The 6,253-nt window shown below is 35.9% G+C and overlaps 1 protein-coding gene across 1 annotated transcript in view; it reads left to right on the forward strand.

Annotated features, from left to right (window-relative positions):
- The window catches only part of LOC134671567 (centrosomal protein of 164 kDa), a 34,003-nt gene extending 33,756 nt beyond the window's left edge, over positions 1 to 247 (forward strand). Inside the window, exon 25 of the mRNA XM_063529426.1 lies at positions 166 to 247. The gene's annotated coding sequence lies outside the window, so the exon portion shown is untranslated. The remainder of the gene's footprint in view (positions 1 to 165) is intronic.
- Positions 248 to 6,253: the final 6,006 nt, after the last annotated feature.

Here is a 6,253-nt window from a genome sequence, read left to right on the forward strand (position 1 = left end):
TAAGATAATCACTTGATTTTTGACAACCCTAAATAGCCGAAAGGGATAGTGCCATGTATTAGAAAGAGATAGCATGATTCGACCCTGAACCGCTGTCAAACTTCGGGTTTGTAGGAAGTGTCCTTTCTGTACGGTAGTACTATTATTTCTTCTGTGCAGATACAGAAAATGACACACGTCAAAGACAAATCTTGCACACCTCGATCTCTTTTTGTGTACGGACGAGTCACAACACGCACCGCGCTAGTTGTGTGCATGCCCAGAGGGCCTACCGCGAACCACGTTCGACGTCTTGCCTCTCTGTCGCACTTGTGAATACGTACGTAAGTGTGACAGGGAGGCAACACGTCGAAGGCTTCGGCAGAGGGGAAATAGTGCGAAGGCCGACTTCCTTCTCGGTGTTGCTCGAAGTCTGAGACCAGTTTTTGCAAGTTACTTCTAGAATACATAAACGTGCTCAACATTGCATATTATGCCAAACATTGCGTGTCATGAAAAAAACCGGCCAAGTGCGAGTAGTACTCGCGCACGAAGAGTTCCGTACCATTACGCAAAAAACGACAAAAAATCACGTTTGTTGTATGGAAGCCCCACTTAAATATTTATTATATATTGTTTTTAGTATTTGTTGTTATAGCGGCAACAGAAATACATCATCTGTGTAAATTTCAACTGTAGCTGTCACGGTTCTCGAGTTACAGCCTGGTGACAGACAGACGGACAAACGGACAGCGGAGTCTTATTAATCTTATTATTAGGTACCCTTTGGGTACGGAATCCTAAAAAAGCAGTGATTCTATACCAAACGGCGTTATACTTAGACAGGTACTGCACCTGTCTACACCTTATAAAACGAAGTTCCCCGCCGCGTCCGTCTGTTTGTATGTTCGCGATAAACTCAAAAACTACTCAACGGATTGTCATGCGGTTTTCACCTATCAACAGAGTGATTCATGAGGAAGGTTTATAGTCTGTATCTTTTAGGTATTTAAATAAAAGTGAACCTACAATTTGTAAATTTTCGGGTAGTTATAACATGTATTGGCTAACCGACCAATTAGAAAACCGCCTGGATCAGTCACTGAACGACCAGATTTTAACCTACATTTTGACCGTGTAATGTTTTAATCTACCCTCAACTGGCATAAGGAGCCATTTGAGGGTACATTTTGTTTATTTTATGCAAATACCTAAAGATACTGAGTATAGGTTTATAATTTGTTAACCCGTGCGAAGCCGGGGCGGGTCTCTAGTAGTAAAGAAACTCATTTTTTTTTCAAGCCAAGCATTTTTTAAACATTTTATGCAAAGTTGAGTAACTATATAGTAAAATGAAGAAAAAAATGTCGTAAGCAGGCAAATTCGCACAAATCGACGTAAAAACATATGTTTATATATAAGGTGGCCTATACATTCCTCTGTGTGTTATTCAGATCTTAAGGGGCCCACTGGTTACCAATTCGCCGGACGATATCTTCTAACTGACAGCAGGGGTGCGAAACTCCTAACTTCGGCCAAACTCGGCTCCGCTCGGCTCAGCATTGCTCCGAGCAATTTTTAGGGTTGGCACCACTTGACTTCCTTTTGCGTGCACGACCATAGATAATATAATCACTTGAATTTTGACAACTCTAAATAGCCGAAAGGGATAGCATGATTCGACCCTGAACTGCTGTCAAACTCCGGTTTTGTAGGAAGTTTCCTTTCTGTACGGTAGTACTATTATTTATTCTGTGCTGACAGGCCGATATCGTCCGGCGGACTGGTAACCAGTGGGCCCCTCTATTGTGTCAGAATTTATTTAAAATAAGCTAGCACAATAATAATTTCCTTGTTGATAATATTGTGATTTAAAACTGCTTTAAATTCTAGTCATGGAACTTATGAAGTATTTGAGTGTGCGTAGTATTGACTAAGACAATCTATTTTCCAGTAATATCATTTACGATTTACTTATTTTTAAACTTTAATCTTATTAATGATAACGTTCAACTTTATGTACATATTTTTTAAGTAATGCTCTCTTTGTGTGTGTATTTTTTAATATTAAATAATTGCGTCAATTGATAACGACATTCAGATATAGCAACATTTGAAATTAATACAAATGTTGCCATATTCTCATATTTGCGAGGATTTTAGCTGTCAAATTATTTTATTTATTTAAAATAAACAAAATCATGTACGAATGGCGGACTTAATGTCTAATGGCATTATCTACCAGTCAACCATATTATGTATAAGGATCGTACATAAACTGTAGGGGGCAGCACAGAAGACCCCCTGTTTATTGGCTAAGTGAAAATGTCATCCCCTTACAGATGTGCAAAAATATGGAAACTTTCCGAAATATTCCATAATTATTATTTTTGTAAATTTTCCGGCGGCACATCCGTACAGCCTCTAGAGCTCAAGAGAGTGCGTGAACTGATGGGGTAGGGGTCAAAACTTTATTGCCTTAAAGTGGCATATTCTATATTTATAACATGATTCCAATTATTGGCCCATAAATCAGATATGTCCTCCTAAGGCCCAGCCATACAAGTAAAAAATGCAAAATTTGCCAAAGAAATTTGAACGTAAAATGTAGGAAATAGGGTAGATTTTGCGTTGTTCATAAACTGAACGAAACAAAGCAAAAGAGCAACTTTGTTCCAATCGAATATGATTTAAATTTCATTAAACTGAATAAGTACTATAGGTAGGACCTTGGGCCTTAGACGGATAAAATATGGTTGGTTCTTAATCATACGACTAATACATTACAAATAACAACAAGTAAACCGCTGCTCAATTCCCTTAATGCCCGAGTAAGACCACAGTAAGATCATTACTCTGCTTTTAAAATTAGTAGATATCAATAGTTATTTGTTTCACTCGGGGGCAAAGTTGTTTAAAAACCGCTCGTGCTATTATTGATACCCGAGCATGCGAAAGATTCCAAAATTGAACCACGAGCGTAGCGAGTGGTTCGAAAAATGGAATCTTGAGCGTTGCGAGGGTTTCAAAGCACGAGTGTTAAACAAAATTCTCCCCCGAGTGAAACACAATATTTTTCACCACACCAATTCAAAAAGATATTAAATATAAAATATCAAATAAAATCAAACCAAATCAAATCCAAATGAATGTTATTAAATATTTATCATCCAAAATCGTCATTTGAAACTCAATTCTACAAGCAAACATAAAAAAATCGACTTAAAATTTGCATTTGATTACTTTGTGAATAAAATGCAACGTTGCTATCAGTTTTTGAAGTGCAAAGTAAGCCTTTCCGAGTTGGTGTGGTTAAAAAATCTTTGTCTTTATCGATCGACGTAATTAGTTTCGAAATTTTCTCTTAATAATTATTAATTTTATATCAAGTATACATGAACACTAAAGTTGTGATCATAGAGCCTTCTTTAGCCTTACTATTGTTCTAATTCCGTTTTTGATATTGTTCGTGTCTAGATCTCATTTCAAGGAAAATGTCGTAATTTTCACTCAAAATACTTTTATACCCACTTTTTTGTCTCCAGCAGTTGCTTTTGACGTATTTGAAGTTTATTTTTGCTAAAACAATTGTTTAAAGGCAACATTTTGTAATTATATTATGAATAATATTTTTTTTAATACCACGTCGGGGCAAATGCCTGATGATAAGCGATTGCCTGTGGATACCTACAACTCAGGGGGTGTTGCGGTTGCCAACCTTTTAAAAACCTGTACACTCTTTTTTTCCTGTTTGTTTCCTGTAAAAAAAAAACTAGTTGCCTACGTCAAATCATGGGATTAGTTGACAAGCGGACTCCAGGCTCTCATGACCCGTGGCGAAATGCCGGGATAACGCGAGGAAGAAGAAGAAGACACTCTTTTTTTCCTGTGTAGCCCCTTGAGGAAACCTCGGCAGGGAGCTTATTCCACAGCCGGAGCGTCCGTGGGAGTACAGTCAGCAGCAGAAGTCGCTAAGCGGGCAAGGTGTTCAAAATTACCTTGACACGCTCTTATTCTCTAACAATAAAGTCGCGTCAAGATCATTTTGAACATCTCGCCCGCTTAGCAACTTCTGCTGCTGACTGTACATATAATTCCTCGTAAATCTTTCGTGTTGCCAAATAAAATAGTGAGGGGTCTAAAAGTATTGTAAAATGTCGAGTGAAAATGACAATATTTTCCGGTATCGCCACTAGTCTCAATGGTTAATATTAAGAATACGATTCAATAAATGTAGCCAAATTAATGAATGTAGATATTTCTAGTCAAATTATATCACTTATTGTGAGATTGTAGGCACGAAGCGTGCTGTGGGGTGTAGGTTACAATATGACACCTGAGTATTATTTTATTTCATTTGATTTTTTACCTTAAAGCCATTAAAATAAAGTTATTTTTACTAACTATCCATTATATGGTGGTTAGAATTAGATACTTTATGATACTGGAGTTCAAAGGAGTTCAACTATGTATTTGGTATGGGTTTTCATCAGATTATTGTAAATCAGAGTCCATATAATTTACGGACAATTTGTACACCTTAATGCTAAGGGTCGTATTCCACCTGTCCAATTTCTTTGTCCAATGTGTATTTGCGTCTCACATTTTGCTTAATGAGAGAGTAAAACGCAATAAGAAACGGGCAGGTGCAATACCAACCTAAGACAAGGTGTTGCTGTTAATCCTCGTTTTTACTCAATATTTTACGTACTTAATAAACTAATCATAATCAGTTGCCTCTAAATACGTAAGTTGATATAAAGTAGTATAAATATTTGGTTGATATTTTTCTTCAAACGTGGAATATTTCTGGCATGTTTTTGTTGAGATAAAACACACTTAGTGCATTGTTTTTGCCATGCAGTTACATATTTCTCTATGTTTACTTCTTCATTCCTAGGATAGAGTGGTGAGGTTTGTGATCCTTTAAGATCAAAATCTCGCAATGACTGAGTACATAAGTGTTTGAATCGGCTGACAATTTCACTGAATACATACCTAATTCTATAGTAACTTTTATGGATGGAAATCTATTTGTTATTTTTTATGTGAATCACTATGGTCCGATAAAACCAGATATAGGTAGACACACAATAAATACACATAATAAATAAATAATTAAAAGGAATGAGTCCAGTCAGTCAGTATACGTGACAGCAGTGCAGAATGTTATGCTATTGGGATATAGCATGTCGAGCACTAGCACTTTACCTTACAGTGAATTTTACTTTAACTGAAAAAGAATCATGGGAAAATAATTTTCCAATGCGTACAGTGAAATTGTCAGGGCGAAGGTAGACGGCACTGTGATATCATAAAATTACGTCGAGATATTCGTCTAGTTAATGTCATTCATCTATCATTTTTTTATAGCTTTAAGATTTAAATTTGTCTTTTCAAATAGGATAAATTAAATGCGATGAACTCATAAATTACATGTTGTCAATTTGTAATACACTGCGTTTGTTTTGAATATGTCGCACAAATGGTATGAAATACTTTATTAAAATCTTGGTTATATAGATTCTCAAATGTGGAGTCCCCTTTTTTTTGTTGTTATTTCACGCCAAGGGGCTGTTACATACATTCTTACACATTAAATCTTTGATTTTGATCTCTAGCTGCCCAGAGACCTATAAAAAGGTCTCCTGTTCCATTCAAATTTGAATCTTTGTTTTGATAAAACAAAATTGCATTTGTCTTGGCAAGTTTTGACGTCTGGGCGGCTAGAGGTTAAATAACCGTTTTATAAACACTTGTCCAAAATAAGTAACTTTGGCGACGAAGTACCTACAAAATAAAAGTGGATAAAGTTTAAACTTAAACATTGTTTAATCTCAGATGTAACATTTATATCTAAAAGGACAGAGCTCAAAAAATCTACAGTTTTATTTCTAGGAATGTGTAGATATTTTTCCTTTTAGATGTATCTGTTGTTTTATTTACCATATTAATGTACCCCTTATTTATGTATATTTGATTATAAATCTTGAGCTGTCTGAACAGCACAAAACTATCCTCAATGTAGATATTTACAATATTATAATGTGTTCCATTCTGTACATATTTTTATTGTTTTATTTTTGACGTCTTATAAATCGATGAACACCGGTAGCATGCACGAAAAAGTGTCACGTTGTGGACTAATCTTCATGGCAACGTTGTGGACAGATCTCCATGGTAACGTTACGGTTATGGCCACGTTTTCTTTTATAACGTTATCACGCAAAATTATCGTCCGTAAACCGACTTTACAGACAACCATATTTTTTCG

The sequence above is a fragment of the Cydia fagiglandana genome, chromosome 15 (genome assembly GCF_963556715.1).
Source record: "Cydia fagiglandana chromosome 15, ilCydFagi1.1, whole genome shotgun sequence".
Classification (NCBI taxonomy): Eukaryota; Metazoa; Arthropoda; class Insecta; order Lepidoptera; family Tortricidae; genus Cydia; species Cydia fagiglandana.